Here is an 18,579-nt window from a genome sequence, read left to right as displayed (position 1 = left end):
GCCTTTCAAGCCTCCTGCTTTGGCTGTAGCATCTGTAGTATAGTATGACCTCACCACACTATAGTGGGACAGCCCACTGTAGGGGGGCCCATTAGTTGTAAGGCGGCTGGACAGAGAAAGAGAAAGGGAAAGAAGGCATGGAGGGAAGAAACCATGAAATGGGAAAGTGAGAAATGACCCGCCAGTCCTGGTTCCTGATACTTCATTTCCTGCTTCCATACATACTTCTTGAAGTTTGACAACACTTGGGTTCCACAAATCATCATTGTGCGTCACCCCAGCGTCTTCTGTCTCCATCAGAGCTGTGCTATTCCTTCCCTTAGATTGTCTGTCTCTCTCACAATGATCCAGGACCTCCTTGACACCAGGGATCTTTTCTTATTCATATTTGTAGCTTCAGCCCTTGAGGCGAAGTCTGGCACAGAGAAGGTGATTCAAATGCTGGTTGGATCAATAAAACGACACCTAGACTGTCACACATTATCCTTGTGTTTAGTGACCAAAATTGTTAGACATTATGTTTGTGCTTTGCATATATGCACACACACACACACACACCCCAATATTAAACATCTTTTCTTCCATTCATGGTTGACGGTTAAATAGAATATTCTTTTGTAAATACAGTAAACATGATTATCTTCTCGGCACGTGTGCTTTTCATGGCTGTCCAGAGACAAGGGTTCTTTGGTGATGCTCATGCTTGTGGACACTCGTGCAGGACCTTCAAGAGTGAGTAGTTGCCTCCCCAGCTGTTATTCTCCCTCTTGGAAGCAGCACCCATGTCCTGCTGTAGATGTTAAACATGCCAGGCCAGCAAATTGTCAGACTTATTTGCAGCTAGATCACAGGCAGGTGACCTAGTCTTGGGACCTGCTGTGGCTTCTGCTGAGAAGCTCTGAGAAAGCAGGTCCTCCTTAATAACGGAAGAGGCAGGATGGGAAGACCCCTGCCTTGCTGCTGGAGACAAGGCCTGGTGAGGATGTGATGCTTGGAACCCAAAGTGATTTTAAAACCATGAAGGGAGATAGCACCAAAACACTGAGAATGGCAGAGCAGGAAAATGAGAAGAGCCTGGGTGCTTAACAACTGTGGCAGACTGAGTGTTCAAGTAGGATACCTTGAAGATATCCATGATCTGATCCCTAGAACTTGTAAATCTTACCTTACGTAAGGAAAAGGACTTTGCAGGTGTGATTAAGTTACAGATCTTGAGATGAAGAGGTTATCCTGAATTATCTGGGCGGGTCCTAAAGGTAATCACAAGGGTCCACAGAAGAGGAGCGCAGAGGGAGATTTGAGTACAGAAATAGAAAGCAAGAGGTGGAGTGATTCAAGGAAGGGGCCATGAGCTGAGGAAAGCAGAAGGCCTCCAGAAGCTAAGGAAGGCAAGGAAACAGATTCTCCCCTAAAGCCTCCAGAAAAAAACCAGCCCTGCCAACTGACCTTAATCCAGTGAAACTGATTTCAGACGTCTGGCCTCCAGAGCTGTAAGAGAATAAATTTGGTTGCTTTAAGCCACCAAGTGTGTGATAATTTGTCATAGCAGCAGTTTGTCAACAGCAACCTAACAATGAACCAACCCTGGGAACTCCCTACCTCTGGATTTCTTGTGAAATGACATCTTTTTTTTTTTTTTTTTTTTTGCGGTACGCGGGCCTCTCACTGCTGTGGTCTCTCCCATTGCGGAGCACAGGCTCTGGATGCGCAGGCTCAGCGGCCATGGCTCATGGGCCCAGCCGCTCCGCGGCATGTGGGATCTTCCCGGACCGGGGCACGAACCCGTGTCCCCTGCATCGGCAGGCGGACTCTCAACCACTGCGCCACCAGGGAAGCCCCGACATCATTTTTTAAATTCCTATGTTCTTAAGCTACTTTTCAGCAAGACTGGATGTTAGCGATACTTAGAGCCCAAAGCATCCTAAATAATACTTTTAGCACGAGCATTGGCAGTTTTGGTAAGGGCGTTATAGGATATTGGTTCCGCTGCTAACACAGAAAGAATTTAAGTACATATATAGAGAGAGGGCTGGCAGGGCAGTTCAGGTTCAAGAGCTTTGCCCAGAACCAAGCTTCACCTACCTAGCACATTGGGTACCTCCCACTTAATTTTCTTTTTTTTAGTAGTGATCAAATAAGTAGCTTTTTGAATTATCATTAAAGTATGTCTGATTGCTCCGCCATTCTTGTGGGGTTGCCCTCATCCTCATGGCCCACGTGCCTTGTCACCACTGCAATGGAAAACCAGCCAAAGAGAAGAGGGGCAGGTCCAGAGGGACCTGGAAAGCCACACCTCCACTCACAGAGCAATAGTCAGAACTGGTCACAGGGCCATGCTTACGTGTCAGGGAAGCTGGAAGTCTTTATTCCAATGTGCCCAATTAGAAACTCAGGAAAAGAAGGGAGATCATATATTGGGGGATGCCAAATGACCTGTTTCAGGAGTTCCACTGACAGATTACATGAGCATTCAAGTTAAAATCAAGAAGGAGGTGTCAGCATCTCAGTACTATGGCCTATATAATCAATCGTACTGGTGAAGTTTAACTCAGTCCAGACCTCTCCTGGTCTGCTGCTCTGGTTCATGATTTTTTTTTGGGGGGGGGGGAGCAGCAGAACCTTCAGTGTGTAAGGAAGATACCAGTGGTGGTGTCCCTCCCCTTTACCTCATCATCTAGGGCATGTCTTTGGAACATTGTTGTTCTAGGAACACACTTTGAAATTGTCTCTAAAAGGAAACAAAACCATACTGCCAGACACAGTGATTCCTGGGGATTCCCAAGGCCGCTGAGTTTATTTCTTCTGTGAGAAACCCCCCAACCCTTGGTAGAGAAGCTGGACGGGTCCTGTTTCTGAACTCAGCACTTGGTCTATTTTAGAGTCACTCACTGCAGGAGAAACAGAACCTTGAGCACGCACTCCTCTCAGCACGTGAGAAGCCATTTTCAATTACACTCCGGAGCGCACAGTGCTGTCTGGGGCCAGAGTGAATGCTGGTTGCCATGGCACTGCTTTAAATTATGTCTGTGCTGACACACTGTCACATGCTGTTCCCATACACGGGGGCCACGTCTATCTCTTCCCACTGTTTGTTGCTTGATGCTTGAACTCTGCACCAGGAATAGAGATATATGAGCAAGAAAGCAAACGCATGTGGTCGCCACACCTTCTACCTAAATAATATATAAGATACCATGGATTGGAAATACTTTAACTATGAAACAAAAGATCCAGGTTCTGTTCACAGTTCTCTGCTGTGTAGCTTTGGGCAAATCCTTTACTCTCTCTGTGCCTTGGTTTCCTTACCTGTACAATGAAAGAGATGCAATAGCAGGTCTCCAAGGTCTCCTCCTGATGTAACTGGCTTTGCTTCCTGTGCGCTGTTGTGAATCCACAGAGATGAGCAGAGCTCTGCAGAGGATGGACATCAAAGCGTGAGTGAGGCAGTTCCTATAAGCTGTTGCACAGTCGTCTCCGTGCTGACTGTTTCTGAAACTCTCCTCCAGCACCTCTGGGCTGCTAGAGATTTGTTTTGAGTCAATTTCCTGGCAAGATGCCACTTGCCAAAAGGTCCCTTCTGAGCTACTAAGGGGACTGTTTTCAGCTTACGTTGAGTCATTATTTGCCTTGGAGTTGATAGTTCCTGGTTCAATGCTCAGGACTTTGGTCCCTAAAATTGTTAGACCACCCCCCCCCCAATAAAGTCAATTCTAAAACCAGAGAAAGATACACGTGTGAGGCTAGGCTCTGGACCTGTTTCACAGAGTAGCATCTCATGGGACCGAGAGAGCTGTGAGGGAACAGCTCTGATACTTGTCTAACCAGTGTGCAGCTGGTTTCATTGGGTGGGATATGAACGAGGTTATCTTTACATTTCTGCTTACATTGTCCTGACCCCTGCCCAGCCCTCACCTGTTGATGGCAGGGATGGGACTCCCACCTTCAAAGTCTCCTCTCTACCCCACCTCAATTATTTCTCGGACTCCCCAGAGAGCGTCTCATGTATATCCACAAAACAAAAGTACGAGCTGGGAAACCAGGATGACAACGGGAGCAGGGTGTCTTGGCATAAACCAGGGCTAAATGCGTCATAGGAAAAAAATCTAGGGCCTCGATAACAACCACCGTCTTAATAGCAAGGATTGAGTACCTTCGTTTGCCTGACAGGGGATGAGAGAAAACTTTAGGCAGACTTCACAGAGAATGTGAAACACTGGCTGACTCTTAAAATGGATGCTAGATCAAATGATGATGGCTTGCGGGAGGATATGATGAAACAGATGTTTAGTTCCTTGCTCTCCAACTGACTGAGCCCTCCCCCTTTCAATTGCAACATCTGTTCATTCATTTGGTGGGGTTTTTTTTACATTGTCCAAAACTTAGAATTATGGAAAAAAGATAATTGCATATCTTTTCAATGTCATGCTGGAGTGTTGCCTAACTGACCTACCTAAGCAGTATTTCTCTAAAGAATGTACCTTTGGGACTTTCCCGGAGGTCCAATGGTTAAGACTCGGCGCTTCCTCTGCAGGGACACGGGTTCGATCCCTGGTCAGGGAATTAACATCCTGCCTGCCACGAGGCCAAAAAAAAAAAAAATAGTGTAAAAGAAAAAAAAAAGAATGTATTTTTGTTTGACTTGTTAATTATTATTATTAAGGTCCAGATTCGGTGAAGTTACCTGTTAATTTATAGGTTTTCTTCTGTTAGAGATACAAATGATTCCTATTCAGTAGAAAAGACAACCCCAAAGATGACAGTTTATTGCCCCATAGGATATTAATCAGATTTACCTCTAACCAAGCTAACTTATCTCAGCACACCTCCTGACTCTATAAAAACCTCTGTTCTTAGAGTATTCCTTGGACCAGTTTTGTTATTTTGCTGCTTCCTTCACTGAGTGAGTTAAATAAATATTTGACACAAGCTCACTATATGTTTAATGAGAGTCAGATTTTTAACTCTTAGAAAATTATCCTTCGGCATTCATTTAACAAGTACTTGTTGAACAACTATTACAGGAAAGGCACCATGCTAGGGGCAGGGAATGTAACAGACAGCAAGACAGACAAGGTCTCTGCCCTCATGAAGCAAACATTCTGAAGGGGAGTAAACCAGTAACAAATCAATACCTTATAGATTGTGATTAGGGCAATGAAGAAAAATGCATAAGGTGCTGTGACAGAGATTAATGGAACAGGCAGTCAAAGGAGACCTCTCCTTCCTTGAGGACATTAAGCTGAAGGTGACATTAAGCTGGGACTTGGAGGAGAGGAGCCAGCCATGCAAAGAAGCAGAGGAAGCGTTCCAAGACAAAGGAAATGACAAGCACAAGGACGCTGCTGTAGGGCCAGGTCAGCGTGTCCTGAGAACTGGAAGAAGGCCACGGTGGCTGTGGTAGAGTGCACCAAAGGAAAGATGGCGCGAGATAAGATCAAAGGACTAGTACCAGGGCTTCCTTGGTGGCGCAGTGGTTGAGAGTCCGCCTGCCGATGCAGGGGACACGGGTTCGTGCCCCAGTCTGGGAAGATCCCACGTGCCGCGGAGCAGTTGGGCCCGTGAGCCATGGCTGCTGAGCCTGCACGTCCGGAGCCTGTGCTCCGCAATGGGAGAGGCCACAGCAATGAGAGGCCCGCGTACTGCAAAAAAAAAAAAAGGACTAGTACCAGAACCTGGGTGACCCCCGTATCTTAATTATTTTAATATATCAAATTATGGGTTTTCTTTTCGCTTTCTCAGTGTTAACATCTTACATACTGTGGTACAGGTCTCAAAAATAAGAAATTAACATTGGTACAGTACTATTAATTCAATTACCGTTTATTTGGATGTTCATGGTTTCCTACTAAATCATTTCTTCCGTTCCAGGATCCAATCCAGGATCCCATTTTGCATCATCTATGTCCCCTTAGTCTCCTCCAGTCTGTAACAGTTCCTCAGTCTTTCTTTGTTTCTTTGCTTGTTTCTCTTGATTTTGACAGTGTCCGAGTCCCAGGTATTTGGTAGAATGGTTCTGAATTTGGGTCTGACCGATGTCTTCTCAGGATTAGACTGAGGTTATGGGTCTGGGAGAAGAAAACAGCAGGGATGATGTGACACGATTTCTTTTAACATAGATACAACTTAAGAACCTGGTTGCAAATTGTCCTGTGATACTCAGGGGAAGAGGGATTTTGTGACATTTCGGCAAAGATGGGGAAGTTTCATGCAACTGGTGACTTCATTCTGGACCTTGGTCCCAAACCCAGCCTCTCCAATTATGTTGCAAGTTCAAGTCACTGATTGTACGGAATCATCAGGCAAATGAGTAGGTAAAATGCTGCAAATTCATCATCTGCTCGACGACACTCCTTATCACTGTCAAGAGTATTAGCTAATGTGTTATGAAGAATAGCACATTATTGCCATTAGGTCAGCCATCTCCAATATTTAATTTGTTTGCCCTATTGAAAGGAGTGATTGTGTGACTCAGACATCCTCCCTCGTCTCCCTATACTAACTGTGTGGTTACCATGTTCACTTTTCCTTTAGATCTACCTGTTCTTTTATCGTTGCTTTGTTACCTTCCACCATTAAATGTTGCTTCTGTCTCAGGCCCTATTCTCACCCTATGCTCTTTCTCTCTGCTATCCATATCCTGAAAACTCCAAAATCTATACCACCTGAATTGTCACCTGATCTCCAGACTATATTTCCACTGTCTCTTGGCCTCTGACCTTTCCATGATACATGCATCCCAAACTCAGCACATCAGAAACAAAACCCTTAGGGTGTTCCCTTGCGGCCAAGTGGTTAGGATTCCGCAATTTCACTGCCAAGGTCCGGGTTTAATCCCTGGTCGGGGAACTGAGATGCCACGTGCCACACTGAACAGCAAAGAAAAGGAAACAAAACCCTTTATCTTCCTCTCTCCCACCAAAATCTGCTCTTCCTTTTGTGTTCCTTACTACAGTTATTGGGACCATCATCCGCCTAATCCCCTGAACTAGAAGTCATCTTTGACTTTTCCTTTTTTATCACTTCCCACGTCTAATCTGCTGCTAGATCTTGTCCATTTTTGAACAATTTTAAATCATTTTTCTTCCATTTGCCTCAAGTACTTCATGTCTTCATATCAGCCCAAACTAACACTATATTCTATCATCCTTGTTTAACCATCCTCCAATTCATTCTAAGAAACATCACTGGGACTTTTTTTTTTTTTTTGCGGTACGCGGGCCTCTCACTCTTGTGGCCTCTCCTGTTGCGGAGCACAGGCTCCGGACGTGCAGGCTCAGCAGCCATGGCTCACGGGCCCAGCCGCTCTGCAGCATGTGAGATCTTCCCAGACCGGGGCACGAACCCGCGTCCCCTGCATCGGCAGGCGGAATCTCAACCACTGCGCCACCAGGGAAGCCCACTGGGACTTTTTAAAATGTAAATAAGCAATGGATTACCCAATGTGTAGAGCTACTGTTCCCCTCATTGCTGCGGTGTTTGGGTGGGTGAATGGAGCCCTTACACTGGTCACCTCCAGCTAGAAGCAATCTCATCTGTTTAAATCTCATCATCTTCTATTATCATTTCCTGGCTCATTTCACACCCTCTCTGCCCCACCGTGCTCTACTCCAGGCCAAGCTGTATTTAGATTGTAGTTACTGGCATAGTAAAGTAAGAAGCAAGGCATGAAACAATTCCGACTCCAAAAGAGGAACTGCCTCAGGTACCTCTCTGGAGGCAGGGAAGGCTCAGAGTGTTGGGTTTCAGAAGACTCTGAGGCTTGGGATATTACCCTCTCCACCCCTTTTCTTTTTTTTGGTTGATCTAATTGTTGATTTTTTTCTTTCTAATTTAATCCATTGCTTTTCAACTTTTGTTTTTGAATTTTATTTTATTTATTGTTTTATACAGCAGGTTCAACTTTTTTTATATCATGGCACAGTCTAACCCGTACTGCCTCTAGGTCATGATACCAAAGTATGTGCTCTTACCCAGAGGCGCCAAACTCTGTCATGTCCTTGGACTACCGTCTGTGCCATTTCCTCCGGATGATGTGTTCTTAAGATCAGTTAAGCCCCACAAACATATGGGTACACACTATACACCAGGCTCTAGCCCAACACTTTCCCCCCACCCAGTATCAGCTCCAAGTGGCCTGGCCCAAACATCACTTCCTACACAAATTTTTCCTTAACTTCACCCAGGTAGTTAATGGTTTCTTCATTCTATGTTCCCATGCAGTATTTTATACATGAAACTAGTTTAGCTAGTTCAAAAGTTACTCTATAAAGTGAGTCCATAAAGTGTCATCATCTGTCATTTTGCCAAAGTACAAATGGGAACCATTCTCCCTGAAGAGCTGGGGAGCAAGAATGAGACACTTCCTCTTGGAAGCCTTTCCTGATACTCCATCCCACTCAGGCTCAGACTGATGGCCTCTGAATCAGTTGGGATACTTCCAGCTCTAAGTGAAATAGGAATAACAGCATTTAATCACTTCACACAACAAAGAGTCTGAAGGTGAGTGGTTACAGGGTTTGCTTAACTCCTCAACAATGTCACAGCTCTGGGTCAGGATTTCTGTAAGTCGTTCTGCCACGTCCACACAGTGACAATATGATAACAGCAGCTCCGCACAGCAGCTCCTCACATAACTCTACTCGAAGTGGGATCAAAGGGCAGGGCTCCTGCCACTGTACTTTTCCCGAGGAAGCAAACATTCTTCCTGGGAGTCCTCCATAGCCTTCCTCTTTTACTTCGTTGGCCAGAATTTGGTGGTGTGGCCAACTGTAAACCAAACACCAGAACAGATGAACCAAGTAATCATGTTTGATTTAGATAAGTGGTCCTCAGGCCAGGAGCATCTGCGTCACCCAGGAACTTGTTAGAATAAATTCTAGGGTCTCACCTAGACCTGCTGAATCAGAAACTTTGGGGATGAGGTCCAGGATTCTGAGTTTTGAATGCCCTCAGTGATTCTGACGCATATCGCAATTTTAGAATCACTGGCTTAGGACGAAACGTGGTTCGTCCTCAGCCTGGGGAAGGGTTCACCTGCCTGAGCATCTTGCTTCCTAGAACAAAATCAGGATTCTGTGAACTAAGGAAGAAGAGAAGGATGCTGCTGAGCTGGCATCACCCTTCTATTATTTCCATTTAAAGTACCATGAATTACATTACTAATCCATCGATTTTTTTTTTCCTGACTCCCTGACCCACCTGCAACCTTCCTGAGAGTATGAACTTTGTCTTTTATTAGTGTTTCTATCCCTAGAACAATAGAAGGCACTCCATTAATGTTTGCAGGGCAAACAAATAAATATTAAAGTGGCCTCTCCTTTCTAATTGCCCATCCCCTTCACAGCTGCTTCCTGCTGCCTTCCACTCAAGGAACATTTTCACATCAGCTCATGTCAGTGAGCCAAGAGCAGTCTCTTCCAGAGGATCTAAGAACAATTATTCCTTTGCACATGGGTGTAAGTGGAGCCTCTGGCTTTCCGAACACACGTTGGACCTTTATGACATTCATTTCTGTTCAGGAGTGTCCTCAGAGAACACCGCTGTACAACGGCACAGAATTGAACATGTTGATTGTTCAGCTGAGTTCTGGCGGCCGAATCCTGACTGGCAATCTTTCTCAGAGGCAGTTGTGTCCTCCGAGTCGAATATGACCTGGAAATAAGCCTGCAAGCTTCATCCTCTGCAAGAGCTGCATAACAAGAGGCAACGGCACAGCAATAACACTCATTTTGTTGTGCCCCACAGTAACCTTGACGAGCCGCTTTCCTGAGCTTTCTGAAGCCACTTGTATTAGGTAGGACTCTTTTGGCTGCAAGTGACAGAAACCCAAGTGCAAAATGGCGAAAACAGAGGGGTAAGGAGAAAACTACAGGTGCACGTAACTACAAAGTCTTGGGGTAGCGTCAGTTTCCAGCTGCAGTTGGCTGCAGATGCTCAGACAACATCCTCAGAGCTTTCTCTCTTCATCACACAACTGGATGTCTTCTACTTGACCCCTTTCTCAGGCAAGCTTTCACCAAACCAGCCAGGAGCCACTTCAGAATTATATCCCAGCCATTTAGCGCCTGCAGCAGAAAGCAAGCCCCTCTTTCACGAAAGTGATAGCAAAAGTCCCGGGGTTGACTCTCATCCTAACAAGTCACGTGGACATTCCATTACAATCACGGTGACCACTTGCTTACAGTAGGGGCCCTGGGGCGAGTGAGGGTGGGTCTCACTCACCGCGTGGACTGGGAATGAGGAAAGATGCTCCCACACACAATCACGGGGCTGTTACCAGAGGAGGGGGAATGGCTGCAGAAGAGACAAAATCTACACCAGCCCCATCTACCTCTTTTCCTTACTTTGAGTCTCCCAGTAACACTTCATGGAAAAGGCACCCACAGACATGCAGAGCTGGGTGTCGTTTTCCAAAGCAAGGAAGAAAATTAAGTGTCTCCTAAAGACAAATAGTGCAGACTCTTTCTCTTTCCCACTGGCTTGAAACAACTCGCAGCGCTACTGAGCAGGGCTGGGGGCATGGCACCAACAACCTCCTTCTCTGTAATTTTATCTCCCGAGCACCTGCCCTGAACATGCACTCAGCCTGCACCCCGCCCCCCATAATATTTCTTGGCCTGCTTTGTTGTCTTTTGTAATCATCACTTAGCATCTGCGATATTTTTTATGCAGCAGGAAAGACTTTTCTCCTTTACCCTTCTTCCTCCTGGGGTTGAATACAAAATAGATCAGAATAACAAAATGAGGCAGATGCGCTTCTTAACGTAATAGCCTAAAGCCCATTAAGCTCAGAAGTGTCAGTGGTTGGGATCCCTCCCTCCAGTCCCGGGGGCAGGACTTGCAGAGGCCTCTCCATTCCTTTCCCCAGCACTCTCCTGGCCCAAAGCCCTGGATCCATCCAGGAAAGAACCAGAGGAAGCTGAGGGACTGAATTCAAACTGAGGGAGAGGGCAAAGGTGGGAAGGGAAGAAAGAGCCATGGTGCAGAGGTAGACGAGATAAGAAATCCAACGGGGGAGAAAGTGAAGGCAAAGATTTATTTATCATCTTCTAAGGGACCTATAGTTTTCCACCTGCAAGTAGCCAATGCTGTTGTATGTGGAGACACAGTCTTTAGCTCAATGACAAAATCAAGGACTTAGCCCCTCTCCCCACCTAGTTTTGACCGGAAGTGTGAGAACCAAAAGATGACTTAGAGGGTGGCTAGCAAATGAAGATGAGGCAATCTGGCTCAGACATTTCTAAACTGAGGTTTTTCACGACAGGAAGGAAAACCAGCAGAGAAGCTGGTAAAGAGAGGAAAGAAGCCACCCCCAGATCTCCAACCCGCACCCCCAGGGGGCCCTCTAACGGACATTCTTCCAGACTCTGCATCTGTGCTTCATCAGCACATATCCTTTTGTGGCGTGGATCAGACAGCTACTTCCTTTCCAACACAGGGGTAAACCGATGGGATCACATGTTTATTTATGTCAAAAGCGTTCAACTAGTACATTGCAAAGTATGATGCATCTGAAGAAGGGATATTTTGCTGATTTTAAAATCTCTAGTGAATTCATTTCTCAAATAAATACACTTCTTCTCCTGTATTGAACCGATAACCCTTTCCTATATGTGTATATTATGAGTTCTTTTCGAGGAATTCACTGCATTCCTAGCAATTAAGTGGAAGTTGACTTCTCCATTTTTGGTTTTCTTCCTAAGAGGCCCTTCTTCTCCCTACAGACCCCAAAGACTCCTTTGATTTTCTTCTTCCCTTCCTCACTGCTGGTACCTTCTCTGTCTTTTGTGTATGCCTTGATCAGTGTTAGTGGCCGACAAGAACCCTCTCTAGCTAGTTTATGCAGAAAGGGATTCATTAAACGGTATTAGCTAGACTTATATACACTCCCTAGGGAGAAAAGCCACCTTGGCCGAGGGAAACACCCCTGTAAATAACCTCACTATTGCCACCACAGGCCACTAAGCATCTCTAACCAGGATTCTGTTTATAATCCCCAGGGCTTGCTACTCACATTATAGACATCTTAGATTTGTTTACTACAATTTTCAGCAGATGGTAAAATCAGCAGGTGTCTGATTCTAATATATTAGTATACTAATGACAATTTTTAAGCATTTCTTATTGAGGTATAATTGACGTATAACATTATGTTAGTTCCAGGTGTATAACATAATGATTCGATGTTCGCATGTACTGCCAACTGATCGTCACAATAAGTCTAGTTAACATCCATCACCATACATAGTTACAGAATTTTTTTCAGTATACTAATGACAATTTTTTTACTGAAGGAATGAAAGTGCTTTAGGAGCAATAGGTATCTTTTTCTAATACCAAGATGCTATATGGGTGAGCAGTAACCATGCCCATGACATCAGATATTAAACAACAGAAACCCCATCACAGCTGTTCCAGAGAACCGAAAATGTCCACATTCAGTGGTGCTTTCCGAAAGATGCAGTCCTCTCGCCCTCAGCCAGGGTCTCACTTGCACCCTGAAATGTCACCCAGGTGACCTGTCTGAGGAACCTTAGCTGCACAGGAGTCTAGTAATTGTAGGCTTCTCCTGCTCCTGTGTACAAGAACATGTGGAATGGTGTTCTATGAACCAATCCACCAGGCCACCTCCAAGGTTCACCGTGGAGCGCATCACTCCCTGCTTTCCCGTCTTTGCTGCTGCTGAAAAACACCACTTAGCCTCTGATCTGTAAAAGGTTCTGCTGATCCCTATGGTGAAAATCTGAGAAGCCATGCGGGAGGGAGGGATTTGGAATCAGCAAAAACATCCCTCTTTATGGTTGCATTATGCTTTGCAATTTACAAGTAGAATGTTGTACTATATTTACAAAGCTACTGACATCTCAAAAAGCTTTCCCCATATTCTTTCTTCAGTCTGTATAGAAACGCAAATAGAGTTTCTATTCCAATTAGGTAATCTGAGCACACAGATAAATAATCTACCACCTCCCAAACCTGACACCTCATCTGAATGACAGTCAGAGGCATCCACTGTGAAGAGGTTTTGGAGGTGTGAGAACAGAGGAAGATTCTCCCTTGAATAAATGGGGAGGCTCTGACTCCCAGGAGGAAGCCCGCAGCTCCATAGAGGGTCTGTATCCAGGTGGACAAGCCTAAACAGCAATGACTGCACAGCTGCTAGTCTACTGCCTTGTCTCATTTCACAGACAGCAAGGAAACAACCAGTCCAAAGAGCTTTAGATAGTTTATTACTCATGGCGCGGTGGCAGCCCTATTTGCATCAGATCCGCCTGTCCCCCAAACCTCAGGGCGCGATGCAGAGCTGGCCAGGGTGAATGCTGCCCACACAGAGCTGAGGAAACCGCCAAAGCTGCCCACGTCACAGCTGAGGAAACCTCCCAACCCTTTAAGGAAACCACTAGCGAACCTGCCCTGCCCCGCCTATGCCCCAGGGGAAGCCAGTACCTTTATTACACTGGTCGGAAACAAAACTGTCCTCCAACCCAGACAGAGACATTACCTCTAGCTTCCAAGGATGTTTGCAAACAATCTTGAAAGGGTTGTCTGGACAAAAGCGGTCATAAAATGTGTAGAAATGCCATGGAGACTGGCCTCCCAGCAAGGAGGCAGCTGCAGGCCAGGGGGGGAGGGGCAATGGCTAAAGCAGATGGGGAGCGGGGAGTCTGAAGCTGGTACCTGGGCACTCCCTCAAATTCCAGGGCCAATGCAGGGGGTTTCCCCTGATGAGTTTTAAGCCTCCTTTGGGGGACTTATTGATGTCCCAGGATGTTATGAAATGAGGGTGAGCCATATAGGATAAGTCAAATAGGGGCTGCACAAAGGTTTAGGGATGGACCGGAGTCATCAGGTTGCAGGTAAGGTGCTGCCTACTGTGGAAGAGAAGTTCTCAAAGCACAGCCCCCTGTGTCGGTAATGACCACCGCCCAGCAGGTGATGACTCAGCTCCCACTCACTTCCTGGGTCCTCGAATAAAGCCCTTTAATGAAAAGCCCCTTATTCCTGTGCAGGTGGCCCCTTCAGGTCAGACCCTGTCTCAAGGGAACTACTAAACCTCTCTCCTCATTCCTCTCCACTCCCCCCCGCCCCCCGCCCCACCCCACGCTGAGATTTTCACCTTTTAGATTCAAGCTAGATGGGGTATGTAAGAACAAATTATGGTTACAACACAGAATGTAAACCTTACCAGCCTTGACAATGGGAAAGTAAAATTACGATGTCAGAAATTGGGAAGTAGGGCATGGAGAGAAGAGTTTAAGGGAAAGGCAAGTGTTTGGGGGTTTTAATAAAGGGAGTAGTCAAGAAGGTATTGTTTACTATTTACAATAGCCAGGACATGGACGCAACCTAAGTGTCCATCGACAGATGAATGGATAAAGAAGGTGTGGCGCATATATACAATGGAATATTAGCCATAAAAAGGAACGATACTGGGTTATTTGTAGAGATGTGGTGGATGGACCTAGAGTCTGTCATACAGAGTGAAGTAAGTCAGAAAGAGAAAAACAAATGTCGGATATTAACACATATATGTGGAATCTAGAAAAATGGTACAGATGAACCTATTTACAGGGCAAAGATAGAGACACAGATGTGGAGAACGGACGTGTGGACACGGGGCGGGGAGGAGGGAGATGAACTGGGAGGTTGGGATTGACATATATACACTACTATGTGTAAAACAGATAGCTAGTGGGAACCTGCTGTATAGGGCAGGGAGCTCAACTCAGCACTCTGGGGTGACCTAGATGGGTGGGAAGGGATAGGTGGCAGGGAGGTCCAAGAGGGAGGAGATATATGTATACATATAGCTGATTCACTTCATTGTATAGCAGAAACTAACGCAACATTGTAAAGCAACTATACCCCAATTAAAGAAAAGAAAAAGGTATTGCTTAAAGTCATTAGAACAAAAAAGAGAGATTTAAGTCCATTACTTAATGTTAAAACAGCAAGAGATAATGTCTAAAGTTGATAAATCAAGAAATAGCACTGTAAGCATAGTATTTAGACACATAGAGGTAACTACCTAAAATGGAAACCAAGTAGCTGCCTCTGGGTAGCAGAGAATATTCCTGGTGGGAACATAAATTGGTGCAACCATATGGAGAACAGTATGGAGGTTCATTTAAAAACTAAAAATAGATTTACCATATGATCCTGCAATCCCACTCCTGGGCAGATACCTGGAGAAAACCATAATTCGAAAGGGTCATGTACCACAATGTTCATTGCAGCACAATTTACAATAGCCAAGATAGGAAGCAACCTAAATGTCCACCAATAGAGGAATGGATAAAGAAGATGTAGTACATATATATACAATGGAATATTACTCAGCCATAAAAAAGAATGAAATAATGCCATTTGCAGGAACATGGGTGGATCTAGAGATTATCATACTAAGTGAAGTAAGCCAAAGACAACTATCATATGATATCGCTTATATGTGGAATCTAAAAAAAAACAAACAAAAAAGATACAAATGAACTTATTTACAAAACAGAAATAGACCCACAGACATAGAAAACAAACTTATGGTTACCAAAGGGAAAAGAGGAGGGGAGGGATAAATTAGGAGGTTGGGATTAACATCTACACACTAGTATATATAATATAAAGTAGATAACAAACAAGGACCTACTATGTAGTACAGGGAACTATAACTGATTCACTGTGCTGTACATCTGAAACTAACACAACATTGTAAATCAACTGTAATTCAATTAAAAAAAAAACAACTGAATTTGCAACAGGGCTGGTTGGTAGGTATTTTTTTCCTGATACAACTTAAAAAAAAATGTAAGAACTATAAATGGGACCATATGTGTCTTCCCTTTCCTCCTCTGTGGTTCCATGAATAAAATGTTTCTTAAGCTTCTTTTCTTCTTCTTTTATTTTTGGGAAGACTCATCAATCTTCTTTCTAGTTCCACAGCACTGATTTTAAGGATGTTCAGTGTATCAAACACTTTTAAGGCTGAATTAAATGCCTGAGACCCAAATGAGGAATTTCCATCTTATCTGTTTATGTACATATTCGTTCATTCATCCATTCATCCATTCAATATGTCCCCTGTGACTGCGTCACATGTGCCAGGCACTGGGGATATTATAGCGAATTTCACAGATTAATAGAGTCCCTTCAAGGAGATTACACTTTATTAGGAGAAGCCTGATTAATTAATTATACACATATATTTACTGTGGTGAGTATCATGACGTAAAAACAAAAGAGTAGGGAGCCATGAAAGGTAGAGGCAGGGGGAGATGTTAGGTGGGCAATGAATTCTAAATCATTTAAACTGCTGTTTCTGTACTTTGGGGCACTCACAGCTCAACCTGATCTTTAACACAATTGCCTCAGGTACACCTCTATCTGTGTAGCACACCTTGTAACATGTCTTTCTCTCTGGGCCTTGACACATCCCTGGGGCTGAATCTGGGAAGAAAGGCAGATTTCCCTCTGCTCCCAGGGTTTGTGTCTCCTGTCACCCACCCCCATCCCTGCGGAGCCCAAGGTCCTCTTACTTGGGAATCCATCAACCTCCGTGCACCCAGGGCATCTACTCCACCTACTCCAGTGGAGGAATCTTTATCGAGTCCAGAGAGGTGTAACATTGCTTTTATATCGGATTATTTCTTAGTCCTTTCTGCTCCTTCAGTACTAGACTGCTCCAACTCAAAAGCTGAACTGAATGTGGAAGAGGATGGCAAAAACATTACAGGAAATACAGGATAAATAAATTACTATTACCCTGCCCTGTATTTTAAGGGTGATAATTCACCACTGATAATAAATGCTTGTAATATTAAATAGTTCTTTTTTGCTGCTCTTACAGTTTAATATTTTTAAACAATGTTTTTTGTTTTTTAATAATTTTATTTATTTGTTTGTTTATTTATTTATTTATTTTTGGCTGCATTGGGTCTTCCCTGCGGTGCGCCGGCTCCTCATTGCGGTGGCTTCTCTTGTTGTGGAGCACAGGCTCTAGGCACGTGAGCTTCAGTAGTTGTGGCGCATGGGCTTAGTTGCTCTGCGGCATGTGGGATCTTCCCGGACCAGGGCTCGAACCTGTGTCCCCTGCATTGGCAGGCGGATTCTTAACCACTGTGCCACCAGGGAAGCCCCAGTTTAATTTTTTATATCAGGTACATGTTTATTTTACACAATTTAAAAAATACCTTTGATCACAATAGAAAAGAAAAACCTTTAACACTTTGGTATAATGATGATGACCCTCTAATGTTGCCAGGATCCAGTCTGAGTAACCTGAGTCCCTCCTCCCTACCCCATTAGGCTTAGGGCCAACTCATCCCAAACACAGAGTTGGCAAAGCACGCCGTTAATGGCTTCCCGCCCCTGCTGACATCATTCCATTTTTTCCCTTCTAGATTCTGATGTCTAACCCAGGCGTCAATTCCATTAGTCTCTGTTAACTGTTTTTTTTTTTAATTTATTTATTTATTTTATTTTTGGCTGCGTTGGGTCTTCGTTGCTGCGTGCGGGCTTTCTCTACTTGCGGCGAGCAGGGGCTACTCTTCCTTGTGGTGTGCAGGCTTCTCGTTGCGGTGGCTTCTCGTTGTGGAGCCCGGGCTCTAGGTGCGCAGGCTTCAGTAGTTGTAGCATGTGGGCTCAGTAGTTGTGGCTCGCAGGCTCTAGAGAACAGGCTCAGTAGTTGTGGCACACGGGCTTAGTTGCTCCACAGCTTGTGGGATCTTCCTGGACCAGGGCTCGAACCCATGTCCCCTGCATTGGCAGAAGGATTCTTAACCACTGTGCCACCAGGGAAGCCCTCTGTTAACTGTTTTTGCATTTTGTTTTTTAATTTTTAAACCCTTTCTTTAGAATATAAAAATGTATATAGTTGGATATACATTATATGTAACAGAAGTTCATGACATACTGAACAATCTTAAACAAAAGAGCATATTTTCTTAGCACTCAGACTTATAATGGTACAAAGGAGTTAGTATAGGAACTTAGCATTCCTCTAAAGCAGTGGTTCGAAATCAGGGGCATTATTTTTGCCCCAGAAGGAGCATTTTGCAATGTCTGAAGACATTTCTTGTTGTCACATCTGGAGGAGTGGGTGCTACTGACATATAATGGTAGAGGCCGAGGATGCTGGTAAACATCCTGCAATGTAGAGGACAGACTCCACGACGAAGCTTCAAATGTCAGTAACACTGAAATTGAGAAACCCTGTTTTACAGTTTTAAAAAATTGTTTTAATAAATGAGTCATAAGGATGTAATGTATACCATGAGGCCTATAGTAAACAGTATTTTATTGCAAATTTGAATGTTACTAAGAAAGTAAGTCTTAAAAGTTCTCATCACAAGAAAAAAAATTATATAAAAAAATTTGGGGACTTCCCTGGTGGCGCAGTGGTTAAGAATCCGCCTGCCAATGCAGGGGACACGGGTTCGAGCCCTGGTCAGGGAAGATCCCACATGCCGCGAAGCAAGTAAGCCCATGTGCCACAACTACTGAGCCCGCGCTCTAGAGCCTGTGCGCCTAGATGCTGTGCTCCACAACAAGAGAAGCCATCCCAATGAGAAGCCCATGCACCGCCAC

The sequence above is a fragment of the Lagenorhynchus albirostris genome, chromosome 3, assembly GCF_949774975.1.
Source record: "Lagenorhynchus albirostris chromosome 3, mLagAlb1.1, whole genome shotgun sequence".
Lineage (NCBI taxonomy): Eukaryota > Metazoa > Chordata > Mammalia > Artiodactyla > Delphinidae > Lagenorhynchus > Lagenorhynchus albirostris.
The sequence above is the reverse complement of the archived record's forward strand: the minus strand, read 5'-3'. Positions refer to the sequence as shown.